Source organism: Papio anubis, chromosome X, assembly GCF_008728515.1.
Source record: "Papio anubis isolate 15944 chromosome X, Panubis1.0, whole genome shotgun sequence".
NCBI lineage: Eukaryota > Metazoa > Chordata > Mammalia > Primates > Cercopithecidae > Papio > Papio anubis.
In genome coordinates, this window is record NC_044996.1 from 106,495,071 (window position 1) to 106,511,746 (window position 16,676).

General features: G+C 41.9%; 1 long non-coding RNA gene across 2 annotated transcripts in view; it reads right to left on the reverse strand.

The window, feature by feature from the left end:
• LOC108583810 overlaps window positions 1–16,676 on the reverse strand; it is a 226,508-nt gene that overhangs the window by 25,618 nt on the left and 184,214 nt on the right. Inside the window, exons 3-4 of one of the 2 annotated variants that reach the window (XR_004180542.1) lie at window positions 12,600–12,772; window positions 7,637–7,773 (exon numbers count right to left, since the gene is read on the reverse strand). This is a non-coding gene — a long non-coding RNA (uncharacterized LOC108583810). Of the gene's footprint in view, window positions 1–7,636; window positions 7,774–11,566; window positions 12,037–12,599; window positions 12,773–16,676 lie in introns of those variants that run through there. The other variant, XR_004180545.1, reaches the window with a different exon arrangement.

The window sequence follows — 16,676 nt, forward strand, 5'->3', positions numbered from 1 at the left end:
CCATTTTTCAGGACTCTAATGCCCTAAACAATATATTTTCTAGATTCCTAGGTTTTCCCCCACTTTCTTTCCTTTCCCTTCCCTTCCCAAGCAGAGATCTCTTGTCACACAGACACAAGAACACACATTGTGATGACCCATCCCTGGGAAACACTGCAGCATTCTGCAGTTGCCCATCAGCATAGAAACACCTTAGGCTAGTGGTTCTCACACTTGAGCATGCATCAGAATCACCTGGAAGGCTTGTTAAAACAGAGTTCTGGGCCCACCTCTCAGAGTTTCTGATTCGGCAGGTCTGGGGTGGGGCCTGAGAATGTGCGTTTCTGACAAGTTGCCAGGTGATGCTGACACTGCTGGGCCACGCTTTGAGAAACACCGCTATAGGCCCAGGTTGATAACTATTCTGGACATAAAACACCAAACTCTGCTCCTGTGCTCATGGCAGAAAGAGCTAACCAGTCAACTCCCACTTTTCTACTAAGCCTGGTAATGACCTTGGAACTCTTATCTTCTCTATACTGTTCCAAATAGTCATTAAATAGGGTTGAATGTCAAGATGCTGCTGCTGCTGATAATCTCTAATATACCCAATATTTTTTTAAAAGACCCTACCATTTTCCTAGTTACTCAGGCCAAAAGCCTTGACATCATCCTTGATTCAGCTCTTTCCCGTCCCACTCTCAGTTTATCAGCAAATGCTGTGGGCTCTAACTTTAAAACATATCCCAAATATGACCACTTCTGACCATGCCCACTATTTCTGTCCTGGTTCAAGCCACCAGTATCTCCTGCCTGGATGCCTGGAAGAGCCTTCTAGTTGGTTTCATCACTCCATTCCTGCCCCTACCTACAATCTGTCTCTCGCACAGCAGCCAGAAGAATAATGAAAAAATAAATAAATCATATCATCTTTCTCTGCCCTCACATTCCAATGTTACCTAACATGTTTAGAATAAAATCTAACCCAAAAGATTCCAGTGGCCTACAAGACTCAAATGATCTGACATCTGCCGACCTCTCTGACCTCATCTCCTTTTGCTCTCCCCACACCAGCCCCACATACACTCACGGTGCTTCCCTACTGTCCCCCTTGAATGTGCGGTTCCATCTGCCTGAAATGCTCTTGCTCCCATCATTAGGCAGCTCACAGCCTCACTTCACTTAGATTTCTACTCATAGTCACCTTCTCAGGGAGGTCTTCACGGCACATTTCTCAGCTTACCTCCCATTCATTCCTTAGGCCCTATCCTCCTTTATTTTTCTTCAAGGAACTTATTATTGTCTGATAATGTATTATGCATTTATTTGCTTACTTTTCCCCTCCCTCAGTGGAATTCAAGCTCCATGAGGGCAAGCATTTGTTCTTTTCTTTTTAATTCTTTGCACTCTCACATCCCCAGTGCCTGGACAGTGTCTGGTCTAAAATACATGCACAGTACATCTTTAGTGAATGAATGAATTTGTTAACATACTTACTGTTATATATTGAGGACTTTCTGAAGATGACTTAATTTCATTCTCATGATGACCTGCGAGTTAGATATTATTATCATCATTGTCCCCATTTTCAGGGTGAGGAAACTGGGCCTGGCAGGCTTAAGCCCTTGCCCCAGGCCTTAAATGTGGAAAGTAGAAGAGCCCAGAGAACTGAAAGCCTCTTTGACCTGCACACCTGGGCCCTTTCCATGACTTCTCACCCAAAGCAGGGCCAAGTTCTTTCTCTGCAAGCACATTAGCAAGCTCATCTTTTAGCACAGGTTATTTTCTATGTATCATCCAGCAGTGAATAAGGCTCCTGAGAGCAGCCAATGCTTCTAGAGTACAAGCGTAGGGAAGAGGTCCAAAGTAAAAGCTCTGCTCCCGTGAAGAGTCACAGAAAGGGCCAGGTGGGGCACAGAACATGACTATGTGCCTTGGAATGGCGTGATGCTTCAATAGGACAGGGAAGGACTCCAAATGGAAGACAGGCAGTGCTAAAGACAGAACAGAGTCTGTCACAGGTTTCAGCCAGAAAAATTTAGGCTATGTAAGGGGTAACACTGGGCCACCTCAGACTGGGCCCAGCCTTGGTGGAGGAGAGTTGAAGGTCATTGTTATTCGGCAAATATGGATTGTGCTTGACATCGTGCTGTTAAAACACGTGCCCCAAAGTGCCTTGTGCTACTGTCTGCTTTCAATCACATCAAGGCAGACTTCTGCAGCCCCTTCCTCTCGGAGCCTCAGAGTATTTCACAGGTCTCTCAAAACTCCACATCATATTCTGTTATGATTCTCACTTCCCAGCTGTGTTGAATTTGTTACAGCAGCTAAAATGACTATTGTTCTAGCTGGTCCCACACACGCTTCCAAGGTCTGTCTGATCTCTTTCCCCTTTATAGCCACAGTTGTTGACTCATCCTCACTTTCTACATACCTCCTGGCATTCCTTCCTTAGGCCACTGTGATCAGTCAGCAATATGATGGCCACCATATTGCCATATCCAGTGGGCACATTTCTGGCCTCTCTTCCTCAACCATTTTTGGTTATATGAAACACTTCCATCATTCTCTGTGTGTCTGTGACAGCACTCTTCCAGATCTTTCTGTTGCTTCTTGCCTAGCTTTCTCTTCCTCTCCTTTCTTGGTGTCTACTCTAGTCTTTTTCTCATTTCCAAAGGGTTGGGGTTTCCCTGTGCTTCCATTCTATACCCTCTACTCTTCTCTTTCTATGAACACCTCCCAGATGACTCCTTTCAACCCATGGCTTCCACTGCAATTATGCTAGGGTTCCCCAAATATTTTTGTTCATGTTTTCATTTTTTAAATTGAGCATAGTCCCCTCTGTGTGTATGGTTGTTTATTTACAAGGTGATATACATGTGTTACTGTACTTATTTACTCATTATATTATAAAACCTGTATATTATAGAAATGTGAACAATTAGGTAAAAATAAATCTAGATAGAAGTTCCAGTCCTTTCTTTTCCCTCTTAATGGATCATCTTGCTCACATCCTTCTTGGAGACTACTGATTGACAAACCGATGACTCCCTATGGCAGACACAGCCAGCAGTTCATGTTTCCCCTTCCACAGTTGCAGCATAGCTGGAAGGGAGCTGCCTACCTTGTCAAGACGAAAGACCACCATTCAAATACATTGAAAACAAAGCTGGAGATGTATATAAGTGTGTGTGTGTGTGTGTGCGCGCGCGTGAATGTGCAACTGTTTGCTAGACACGAGATATCAAAAAGGTATACCAAATTCAAATGCAGCACCATTCAAAGCTAAACATTCAAAGCTAAACACCATTTCTCCCCCAAAACTCTGCCTTTCAGGAAAGTAACAGATGATGCTGGAAAATAATATTATGTCCAAAAGCAAGGAAGTGCTTAAAGACAACTGTGGATATGCTGGAAGGACAAAATTTTGCTCAAAGGGAATCTTACTGGCCAAATTTGGGATAATCACAACATCGAAAAGAATGATGGCAGTAATAAATTATAACATTGTGTATATAAAAAACAGAATCCAGGAGTCCACAGTAACACTTTTGAAAAAAGTGTGAAGAAAGTGTGGAAGTAGGGAGGGAAAGCTCTTCTTTCCAAATGAATGCTAGCTAATAAATGTATAAGAAATGACGGGTTTTAGGAAATCAATATTTTACAACCAACTATAGGGTAATTCATTTGGGCAAAATCATTAATGGATAATAATGGGTGAAACATCATTTAGAACAAGATATTTACACAGTCACGTAGTATTACCTCCCAAATTACTGATTAATCACAATGAGGGGAAAGGTGCCTTTGTTGTGGAGAGATCAAACTTGGCATCATTAATAATGCGATAAACGGCTATTATGTGTCTCTTGATGTGACACAACAGGGAAGATATAACGTCACTTATGCAGAATTATCACCCAAAATGTGAAACCTGAATCTAACCGTGAGGAAACAATCCACCATACTCAGATTGTGGTTCATGCTACAAGGCAACTGGCCTGGACTCTTAGGAAAGATCACGTCATGAAAGAGAGAAAGTGAGAGGGGACTTTTGCAAATCAAAACAGCATAAAGAGACATCACTGTATGCCCCAGAATAGGGTGACATTTCAGTAGGACAGGAAAGGGCCTCAAATGAAAGATAGAGCATGCTAAAGACAGAACAGAGTCATGCAATTCATGATCCTTGGATTTTAGACTTTTAAAAAAGCCATTAAGCATATATTTGAGGACAGCTGGGAAATTTATGTGTGGACTGTATATTCAATGATATTACTGAATCAACGCTTAATGTCTTGGATATTGGTGTTTTCCAGGACAATGTTCTTGCTCTTAGGAGATACACACTGACGTATCTAGAGATTGAGGTGTCATGATGTCTGCAACTTACAAATGGTCCAAAATGGCCCGGTTAAAAAATATAAATGTGTGTGAATGTGCACACATTGGAAAAGACAGAAAGAGAGGGAGAAATTGAGAGAAAGAGAGAAATAAAGCAGACGCACCAAAATAGTAACAATTGGTGCATCTAGGTAAAGCATACAGTTATTCATTGTGCTATTTTCCAATTTTTCTTAAGCTTTGAAATTTTTCATACTGAAATATGGGAAAACAAGCAAACAGACTTTGCTCCTGTTCCTGCCAAAACAAACATCATCAAGGACCACATTAGAAAAAGCTTTGTTTGATTATCCTGTGAGTTTGAACTTTTCCCTGAAAGCAAAGGGAAACCAGAAATATTTTAACCAGAAAAATGACATGATCTAATGAGATGTAGGAGGTGGGAGTAAAGACCACAGTGTGACTTCAGCTTCTGGCTTTTTCTTTGTTCTCATCTCCTGTCTAGATGGGTATATTCTAGTCTACCTTCTAAATGCCCCTCTCCTTGATCTTAACCTTGGCATTCTGATTCCTGTGTCAAAGTAACTTGGTTCATCCCCCCCATCCTTGCCCTCTGGATGACTGGTCTCCCTTCCTTGACCAAGGGTTCTCCCAAATCACTCTGTAGTTGGGGATACAATGACTTTTCTAAGACATAAGCATGACCAAAGCATTCCCTGTTTAAAACTTTTCAGTGACTCCTCTGGGAGAATGTTTAGCCTCCTTAGCTCATCATTAGTATACATCTTGGTCTGGCACCTTCCTGCCAACCTCTTTAAACTGCCTCTTCTGCTTCATTTTCATGCCTGCCCTATATCCCAGCTAATCTGTTAGCAGTGCCTCAGATTTATCCAGCTTCTGCATATCTTCAAACCTTCACACAATGGTTTTCTGCCTAAAGAGAATGCATCTTTCCTCCTTCCTCTGTTTGGACCACCTCTACCCATTCATCAAAACTTAAGCATCCTCTCCTCTGGAAGCCTTCCCTGACTCCACCGAGTCTAAGCTGCTTGCACCTCCTCTGCTTCTCTGGCACCTACCTAATAACTCTATTGTGGCCCTTCATACTTGTATCTTTTCCCCATTAGACTCGGAGGCCCTTGAAGGCAAGGGCTATGCTTTTTCCGTAATGATATCTGTGCCTGGCAGATGGTGGTGCTGAATAAATGATGATTTAATGAATGAATGCAACATGAATAGGAATATCAGTTAGAGTTCTTCAATTAGAAGCACCAAAACTCAACTCTGGCATGAAGAGCAATTTACTAGAAGGATGCTCCATATTGCACACTATAGGAGCTGAGCAACAGACCCTGAGAGGGAGAAATATGCACGGACTGGACTTAACCAGCAGAACATCGTCAAGGGTTCTGCTGAGGAAGAGTGACAAAGTCACTGCTATTGGATGAATTCAACTAAAAGGGTTGTTACACATTGGAGTTATGGCTGCTGTATAGTTTCCCTCAAAAACACCCTGAAAAGTAGAGCGCATGCATGGGAGCAGTGGAAAGATGGCTGGGGTTCCAGAAGCTGGAATGGGGTCTCTGCTCCCCATTCTCAAAGTTGGTCGAACACAAATGTTGAGCTCAGTGACTCTCAGGAGCCCATGAGATCACCATTGGTGAGACCTTCTCCTGTGGTTGCAGGAAAATATTTTTAGTGTTGAGGTTTCAAAGTATCATTTGTTTCTTTGGGGCCTCCTCTCTTCCTGGCATAAGAGGCCTTCCATGGAGAGCTCCAAATATCATGAGTTTATTGGCAAAGTCTGTCCTCACATTTCCAGAGATCCATTCCATCCTCCCTTCTCACTGGGAAGGGCTGCCTGGGATGTTTCTTTCCTTCTGAGGTGAGGAGGAACCTCAGTTGTGGTGAACTAGCCACCCAAATGTCTTACTTTCATCTCCATTTTACCCACCGGAAACTGAGGTTGGCTTAAATCATAAAATGCCCAATTTCTCTTCCCCTGGCATTTCCCTCCCTCACAGCCTCCACAGGGCCCCTGCCATCTTCCAGCTGCTGAAGGGTTGGTGAGGAAAGGTGATACAGATAATGTGTCTGGAGAAGGGACACCTTATCAGAGTCATGGACAGATCAAAGTCACACCTGAGAAGCCTCAGGTGGTTCAGACAAGACAAATGTTCCCCTTCTTTACCCCTTGACCTTCAGCAGACTGTGGCCTTTTATACTTTCTTACAGTCACTTCTTTGTGAACTTTCTCTGACCAAAGGCTTGAGACCAAGCTCTAGGGCCAAAGGCACTGGAGTCACCCCAGCCACTGGGAACAAGCCACCTCTTGTATAAACACCCATGAAGTGCTGGAATTAGTTCTAGCTCCATCGGAAACAAGGGTGACCTATTTTTTCTTACCCAGAGGAGTGCAACTTTTAATGGGGGAGGAAGAACTGCTAGCTACGCTCACTACACTCACTCCCACAAGAGAACACTAACATGGTTGCCTTAAAGAAATCCCGTGGGTAAGGGTCTCTCTGTGATATTTCTCCAAAAAGCAACATGAGGAGTTCAGAGTCTGCTCACCCTGAAACCTGCTTGACCTGAGGCTCCCGGACTCCTCGCCTCTATCTGCAGCAACCCAGCCTCAGGTGAGACCTTCATAACCAGAGACTCCTGTGGTGTCTCCCACACTGAAACTCAGCCTATATGCATGTGGAATGTGCTTTCGCCTCCTGGAACTCCAGAGGCCATGCATCTGAAGTCCATAAATATTGTAAGATTCCACCTCCATGTACTCTTGCAGCTGGAGGCTTGTCCCAGAGCTGGCCCAGATGGTTTTGGCATAAGGCTGCTTGCTCACTGTTCAAAAATATAACCTAAAACTGACAGCTAACAAAGGCATTCAGATCTCACTGCTGCTCAGGACTGTCTCATCCGGCTTCTCTCCTGCTCCCTCCTTTGCTGCCTTGCTGGCCTTTGACCCTGCTGACCCCTCAGCTACTGCCCTATTTATTGCTCCTTCATCTGAGTTCACCACCGGAGTACTCGAACATGCCTGCATTTCCTCCCAACCTACACTGCCTCTGATTCCCTAGTATCTGGCTTCATCTTTCTGTTTGTCAAGGGAAGCCTCACAAATACTAAATCCCATGGATTTCTTCACGAAGAGACTCATGCTACTGGGCGTCCCTACTTGAAAGTTTCTTCTACTGGATGTCTCTGGTGATACAATGATTACCACCGTTGTTGTCATCATGGCAATCATCAATAAATGACAATGCATTATATTGGACTAGCACTTAACTGCCTTTAAAGCACTTACATGTGTATTATCTCATTTGCTCCTCATGACAGTCTTATAATGCATGAAAATCAGAATTATTTCCATTTTGCAGATGGCACTGTGTGTTCAACAGAGTAAGTGACTTGCTCAAGTCCACATGAGTGCTGGAGCCGAGCCTAAAAAAAAAAAAGAACACAAGCTTTGGTCACAGAAACATTTGAGTTCCAATCCCAGTGGGGGCCAGTTTTTAAAATCTCTCTGACTCTATCTTCCCATTTATCAAAACAAGCCTAGGTGTGCACCCAGGGGCACACTTCAGAAGATGCCTGAGAGAATGAGAGATCCAACTGAGAAGGCATGGGGCCCACTAAACACCCTGGGAAACCCTTGGCTGCCTTCTCCTTGATTGTTACCCTTCACACTCCACAACTGGACTCAATGCACACTTATCGTATATAACTAGCCCATCAGTGCTCTATCCTAGTTTGGAAATGTTTTACTAATGCAGAAAAGAAACCCTAAACTCCAAGCCCTTCCTCAGATAATGCTGCACTTATCAAAACCCTGAATTGCTCCTAGCAGAGAAGCAAAAATTCTTCGTACCCTTAAAGCAACACTCACATCCCAAGTGCTTACAGGATGTAAAATTTAGTATCATATATTGGATACCAGGTAAGCCTTCTTTTCTTTCCTTCTTCACAAGTTTAACCTGATTCCAAGCTACTAAAATTAATTTGGTAAAATGCTTCCCCTGACAGATCTTAGCAGCTTCACCTCTGGTGGACGGGCAGACCTTCCATTAGGTGCAGCACAGTGGAAGAACCAGTGGGTTGCAAGAAGGAGGCAGACCCTGTGGCTAAGTCCTGTGTTTGTGAAGCCTGTTTTACAGAGACAGGAAGCCTTGCACATGTTCGGGAACAGGTTGAGACCGGAACATATGGGTCAGGAAGGAGCCAAATGTCTGCACTGTGGCCCTCAATGGGTGTGGCCGGAAGGAGACTCTGCCACCTTGCTTGAGAACTGCATTTCATTCAGCCAGCTACACAGAGCTGAAAACCCTTTGCTCTGATGTATGAAAATCAGCTTTGGAATAGGAAAGTACTTGGAGTCACTGGGGAATGAATATAATCTCCAAAACACATTTACTGCTCACATTCAAATGAAGATTAAATGATTCCTTTAATACTCATCAACTCTATTAAACTTCATAGAAGCAAAACCTTTTGAAATAAATTAGCCAGATACTTTCTGGAAACAACAGGCTATTGAGGCTGCATTCTCTTCTGCCATTACCTGTCCTCCTGTTAAACCAGGGAAGGGACCTGTTGAGGAGGAGGCGGGGAGGCAGGAAGCCAACTAGCATGTACAAGGAATGTCCCACATGCCTGGCAAGGTGTGAAGCACTGCGAATGCATCATGTTATTTAACTTCCCCTGTAACCCTGGAAAGTAGCTATTCTTATTAACACTAATGTATAAGGAAGAGCATGGAGGGTCAGATATCTAGAAAATGATAGATTGGGGACTTGAACCTGATTCCAAACACTCTTTGCTCCTCTTCTATTTGACTCTAAGCCTAAAATAAGTATGGGCATTATGGTGACATATGTATGCAGTTAGAGCTCAATCATCAATAGTTTGGGTTGAGAAGTCTGACCACTTGATTCAAATCCTGTTTTTGCTGCTTCCTAGTTGTGAAAACTCAGGGAAGTTATTTAATTTCACTGAGCATTGGTTTCCTCATCTGTAAAATTGAGATTATAGTAGTAAAATACAGAGAACAGTGCCTGGCATGCCATAAGCAATCAAAATCAGTGAAACTAGAAATAGAATACTGTCTTAGGTTATGTAACCCAGGAGCAAATGGTGAGAGACATTTGGGTGCATGGAGTTCATTAGGGAAGCATCCAAGGAAAATATCCCAGGAAGTCTGGGTAGAGGGATGAAGCAGTGTGACAGGAAATAAAAAGAAACCGATAAAAGATCCATTAATGATCAGGCTACCATCATGAACGACAAAGACCCAATTCCACTGCACACCTCTGGGAGAGAGGCTAAAACTTATGCCTCAGAATGATCCTATCTGAGGAATGAGGGAGCTGGAGTATTCACCCGTCAGCTCCACCCATTATTGGCTGAGTGCTGCTCCAGAAGGCATCAGCCCCTTGACAGTAGTTCTAGCTCACACATGCTCTAGCAAAGAGAATCTTTCAGGTGGAGAGTTTGGTGTGCTCACAAAATGACATCGCTGGCAGAGACTGCAATGATGAGTGTTGAGGGAATATGGGCAGGGTAGCAACAACATCTGTTACAACAGCTTTGAAGGCTCCATTAATACTTGTCTTGGTCACTGTAAGCTGGCCCCTTAACAGGGCCCTTAAGGACCCAGGACCCCAGGACCAGAGAGTACACATGTCCATGTGACTTCCTGAAAGCAGCATCCACATTCAACTATGGCCCCATCTGAGAACACACTATCTTTCACTATATTGATCATTTCTAAGACCCAGACCACGGCACGCTTTTATGTGTGTGTGTGGTGGAGGGGAGTGTCCCTAGAACTGTAGTCATAATGATAGAGGCCACTCCATCTTAGGTGTGACCCAGCACGCTCAGTCATGAGCACTTCCTCTCCTGGTCTCAAACACAAAATACTCTTGCCCTGGGCCCTGTGCTTTAGAGGATCCCTCTCTGGCCTTCCTCTGGCTACACTCATCTTTATCAGGTGAGGAATTTATAGTGGCAAGGGAATATACCTAGGGCCTATGCAGGCCTCTTCCCCAGGTCCTTCTGAGGATGGATCACATAGCTGAGGTGCACCCCTATCCCTAAGAAGTGGTTAAGGAATGGCTGTTTCCAAAGTAGGGCAATGGATCTTGGACAAGGAGGCTCAAGTGTTCTCATGCATACATGTGAAGCCTCTTGCAATGGGAGCTGGAGCCAGGAATGGGAAGAGAAGGAGAATGGGCCAAGGGCCGGGGGCCCACCCTCTGATGCCACCAGGAAGAAACCCACTGTAGAGTCCAAGGAATCCACCTTTGAGGAGTCCAAGGATTCTAAAATCAAAGCTGAACATCCAGATCATTTTGAAGGTATATTGTCAAGGTAGGTGGATGGAGATATTTTACTTAATTTATTAACTTAATTATACATCATAAATAGCTAGATATAAGATATGCAGGTTTCCACTTACACTTGCACTCTAGTTTTGCAAATGTTAGTGGCATGTACTCCTGGGACTCACCAAAGAGCCCCTGAATCCAATCCATCTCAATCTGGAGGGAGTCTGCCCCAAGGTGATAATTAAGTAGATGAGAATAGAATTTCCTACAAAGCTCCACTCTCCAAAAAAAAAAAAAAAAAAGAGTTTCTAAAGTCTAAATTGATGAATGCTCACTGTAGAGAGAGTGAAAACACAGATGAGCATAAAAAGGAAAAAAACACATAATTCCATTACCCTGATATGAATATTGTTTTTATTTATTTGTTTGTTTTTATTAATATGCTATAAGATGACTACAGAATAATGCAACTAACTATATCTATAGCTTAGTCATCCAAAGCTTTTCAGAAAGAAAATTTTCAAAAATTTTCATTGAGTGAGCAATATGATTGCTGGAAAAAATCACATAACATTATTAATAACACTATTTATATGGTGTCACTAGATGAGCAATAATCTAATCACTTTGTGCAAAATCCTTCAGGAATATTAGCAAGAAATTATTTCTTTATGTGGCTTCTAAACAAAAGCAATTTAATCATGACCCATCAAAGTTATTGGCTAGAAGTGTAGGAGAGAGAAAAGCGTAAAACAATGTCAGCTGTTTAGGCCCCAATCCCCAGAAGGCTATGGTGTCCAGTGGTCATGAGTGGGTAATCGATGAGAGCAGGGAGGAGAGAAGGTGGTGGGGCCAAGCTGTATTCATTCTCTTCTTTATTCACAAACTCAGTTGTCATTTGTTACATGCCTTCTCTGTGTCAGACACAGTGCTATGTGCAGGGGAGCTTACAGTACAGGGGACTTTTTGAACTGTTTTATTCTTTTGCAATCCAACATCCACTTTCTTTATTTGTAGTAAGAACCACTGCACTGTTGCCCTCAGGCCGCAAGGCTTAGGCAATTCAGCTCCATTTCTGGACTCTATGAGTGGGGCATGTGACCTCTTTGAAGCCAATTAGAAAAGTTCATCCTCCAGATCACAGCGATTGGTTAGAGATGGGTTCACAATGCAAGCCAGGCCAATCAGGATCAAGATGATTTATGTTTACCTTCAGGGAAAAGGAAGTTCTTTCTCTTCTTGGCAAGAGTTCTGAGATTATTTAAACTTGAAGCTCCTGAAGAACAACATACAAAGCCAGAGAACATAGGAAACCTGAGACTGGAGCTCACCCAGGTAGATCTTGGAGATGCTGTTGGGCAGCTGAATCAAGCTGCAACTGAAGGTGGAATTTTCAGTGACACAAACCCGTAAATTCTCATCTAGGTTTAAGCCAGTAGCTTTGTTTTGCTTTTGGACTCTTGAAATGAAATAAAAATCTTAACACAAAAAACTAAAAGGAAATAATTACAATATAACATGATCTGTCCTAACAGGAGGGTGGCTTGTGATAAGATTTTGGTGCTCTGGGAAAAGAGAATAGAAGAGAATTCCTCTTTCTATCTGGGGAATTCCAGGAGAATGTGACATTGAGCTCAGTACTGATGAATAAATTAGATGTGATCAAGCGGAAGAATGAGGAAAGGGTTCTTGAATATAATAATCTTTCTTATGTTGGACCTGGAAGACTTAGATAGTTTTGGTGCTAGTTAGGGGATTGAGATCTTTTCTTGAGTGAGATTGGGAAGCCCTTTACTGATGTAAAAGCCCAGGCTTTCTGAAGAGAGAGCTGGTCCCGAATTGTCACCATTGAGTGCTCCTGAAGCTCTGTTAACCCAGAGCTGGATCACTCAAGACCAGAGTGAGCCTTTTTCCCCTTTCTTTCTACCTGCTTATCCTTACCTGCTAGAGTTCCAGCACTAAGCTGGAGTTGAGCCAGGGTCCTCTGGGGACTTGGAATCCAGAAGCAAGATGAGCAGGTCTTCTTATTAACAACTCACTGCATTATTCTCTTGCCCTGTTGACAGTTGCAATAAAATCTATGCCAAGAAGACATTTGACTCAGCCTATTGACTCTTCAGAAGGTCCAAAACAACAGAGGGTTTAAAATAGAGAGTTCAAAACTCTGCAAAGGATTCAATACAAGTGTGTGTGCTTTACTCATGCTTGCTTTCAGGGACTTTTGTTTCTGGAATATAAGCTCTTACCTTCTTACTATAGGTAGCCTGCATGCATTCTCTTTGTTTGGATTTTTTGAATGTAGCAGATATCCAGCTATTCCTTTCTGGTTTTATTTGTTAACCCTTATAAAGGGGCATGCATCCAACAGGTTCAAGTTCCAGGATTCTACACAGGCCCCCATTAAAGTCGCAGAGCCCAGTGCACTATCCACATGAGTCAATTAGCCAGTTTGCTAAATATTCTTATGAAGCTTATAGGAAACTTATAGGAAATTGTGCTGAATTCTCACAACTACCATCACTTTGTAGAATTCACAAGTTCACACAAGTTCATGGAACTGTAGCACAACAGTGCTGGAAAGTCTCTGAGATATCATCTAGTCTAACCCTCCAGGAAGCATGAGGGGCTAAGGCTCAGGAAGGAGAGGGATTTGCAAGGTCAGTTAAGAAAAATGAGCATTTAAAACCCAGGCCAGGGGACTCCAGGGTTTTTCTAACATCTCAAGCCTTATAAAGAAAGATGATTTTTAAGAAGCAAGCAAAAAACAACAGCAACAACAATAACACTCAGGGGGTATGTGTTCCACGTTTTTTATTCTTTCTTTTATTTTAGGTTCTGGGGTACATGTGCAGGTTTGTTACATGGGCAAATTGTGTATTGCAGGGGTCAGGTATAAAGATTATTTCACCACCCAGGTAATAAACACAGTACCCAGTAGGTTTTATGATCCTTGCCCTCCCCCACACTACCCACCCTCATGTAGGCCCTGGCATCTATTATTCCCTTCTTTGTGTCCATGTATACTCAATGTTTAGCTCCCAATTGTAAGTGGGAACATGTAGTATTTGGTTTTCTGTTACTGCATTAATTTGCTTACCATAATGGCCTCCAGCCTCACCCACATTGCAGGAAAGGACATGATCTCATTATTTTTCATAGCTGTATAGTATTCCATGGTATATATGTACCACATTTTCTGTATCCAATCTGTCATTGATAGGCATTTAGGCTGATTCGATGTCTTTGCTATTGTGAATACTGCTGCAGTGAATATTCGTGTGCATGTGTCTTTATGGTAGAATAATTTATATTCTTCTAGGTATATGCCCAGTAATGGGATTGCTGGGTGGAATGGTAGATCCACATTTTTTGTTCAGTATTTTTGGTGGACTTAAGTGCATGCAGCGAACTAGTTTGGCAATTCTATCTTACTTCCAATGTCTTTCTCTTTTTGGGACTCTTTGCCAAGGGTCTTCTTAAGGCTTTACATTTAACAGTGTGACAAACTCTATTAGAGGATACAAAGATGGGACTTGAATGCTAATGGTGAGTGCAGTCAAGTGACATCCCCACTCCCCACCACCGTATACACATATTTGCTTTCACTGTTTTAATAGGAGCTAAGAAGTTTCCTGGCTAAAAAAAATAATATGGAGGTTCAGACACATAAATACATGTGCTATTAATCTACAAGGTCTCTGGTAGAAGCAAGATTTCATGGAGGGAAATAGAACCCCTGAGAGATAATTCCCCATAAAGAAAGAAGTGAAAACCATTTAACTACAGAACCTAAGCTTCTGAGGCAAATGGTGGTTTCTGCTACAAAATGATGGCCAACAGTGATAGGATCCTGATTCTCACCCCCACTGAAGTTCTCCTTCCCACAGATAATTGAAGCAACTATAACACTAAAGTCTATAACACCCTGCAGCTCAAGCAACCTTGCTGTGATAAGAAGAACATCATTTATAAGATGTTAATACTCACCTCAGCTGATCATAACACACTCCTCACTTTGCAAGGCCAATGATATAGTATTTCTACTTCATCATATCAAAGCTCAGTGGAGCTCCATCATCACCAGTACCTGCATAGCCCTTGGGCATAAGGTATGAGGACCAGCATAGAGTGGCACTGTTGCAGAACCTTGCAATACAGAGATCACAAAGTCTGGTTCAGTTTACAAAGCAGAGACTCTTCAGTACTATATGTTTCTCCTTTAAACTTTTCAGGACTAAATAAGTAATTGAATGTGTGAGTAACATAGCATAAGTTACGTTTTCCTTCTTTGCAAAATGTTATTTTACACCTACCTCCGGTCCCCAGCCTTATTAAGAATTGGATTTCTGTTAGTAGTCTTTATAACTCCAAAGTGTAGCAGAGAAAACACTAGATAAGGAATCCAGAGATAGGGTTTGAATACCAGTGCTGTTATTAATTAACTACATGACCTTGAGTTAGTCACTAATCCCAGGAACTCCTAGCAGAGGTGCCAAGGACATTCTAGAGTGTCATAATCACTGTGAGGTATGCCTTAAGTAATTAACAATAATAGCCAAGTACTGATGTTCAACAGTAATTTAAAATACATAAAGTGAATTCAAAGTAATGCAAATTATCATATAATTCTTATTTACCTGCATTCTGGTGTGTTTTCTCAAGAAGAGAAAACATATTAGGGAAATGATAGCCAGCATCATGGGGACTAGGTATGATCCATCAATTGCCTCTCTAACTGATATGAGGAGATGTGCAGAGGATCTTAAAGCCTATGTGATAGACATGGCTTTTTTATGTTAAGGGATGGTATCCAAATTATCTTTTTAAATATTAAAATAATAAAACTGATGTCTTCTGGAAGAGAAAATAAAATGTCCTTGAATTTTCAAGATCGCCCATAGACTTGAGGCTGATAGGGCTACGTCTCCAAGGATTCGGGGTTATATATTCTTTCTCCTTGGCTGATATAGGTCCTAAAGTGGAAAAGTTTGTAAAAACTCTTCAACCATGTTCAGCCAAACCAGATAGTTAATGCTCCATCAGTATTAGTTATAATGATTATAGATTTATACAGTGCATATGAGTTGTGATTCTACAATTGCTTCCATTTTCCTTTAAATTTCACACAATAATAAATTTTTAATGACAAAACTGCAAGGAAAGACAAGGGAAGGAAAAGTAGTGCACGTGAGTGAAAATAGTCTTAGGTACATTTCTATCTATGATACAGAAGTTAGCTTCCTAATAAAGACAGATGAAATGATAAAATGAATGGAATTGTAAAATAGTCTTCACATTTATGAGATGTTAATACTCTGTAAATTATGTCTTTTGTGATATTAAACAATAAAATAAAATTTATTTGTATTTTTTCTTCAATTGCATGTTTAGTGCCTTATTAAATCTACCTGTGGAAAGAAAGTCTGAAAAAAATGCAAGATTCATTTTTCAAAAAATAAGTTCCACTGAAGCAAATTTGAGTGACCATATTTTTTTCCTCTTATTGGACCTCAGAGGCATAAAATTAAATTAAGCATAACCCTTAGTTCAAGACATGCTCCACAGATTTTATTTTTCAAAGGCAGCTGCAACAATATCTTCCTCTCACATGCTTATCAATAATATGGCCTGGACACTCCTCATATAGAGAGGAGAGATCTGTGTCCCCTCTCCTTGAAACTGGGTGAGCAACTCACTTGTAACCGAAGAATGTGGTGAAGCAAGTAAAGGTGATCTAACTTCTCCTTCACTTGCTGTCATACTCAGGCTGGAGTCCCAAAGTGCCATGCTGTAAGGAAGTCCAGCCTAGCGCAAATGCAAGACCACTTGGAGAAGCCCTGAAATTACATGATGAGAGACACCCTAGCTATTTCAGCCCCAACCACTATCTGATTGCAACCCCATGGGAGATCCCAAGCCAGAATCACCACTAGCCACAGTGAAAGATAATAAACTGCCATTGTATCAAGCTACTAAGTTTTCGTGTGATTTGTTGCATACTAATTTTAATGGGACATA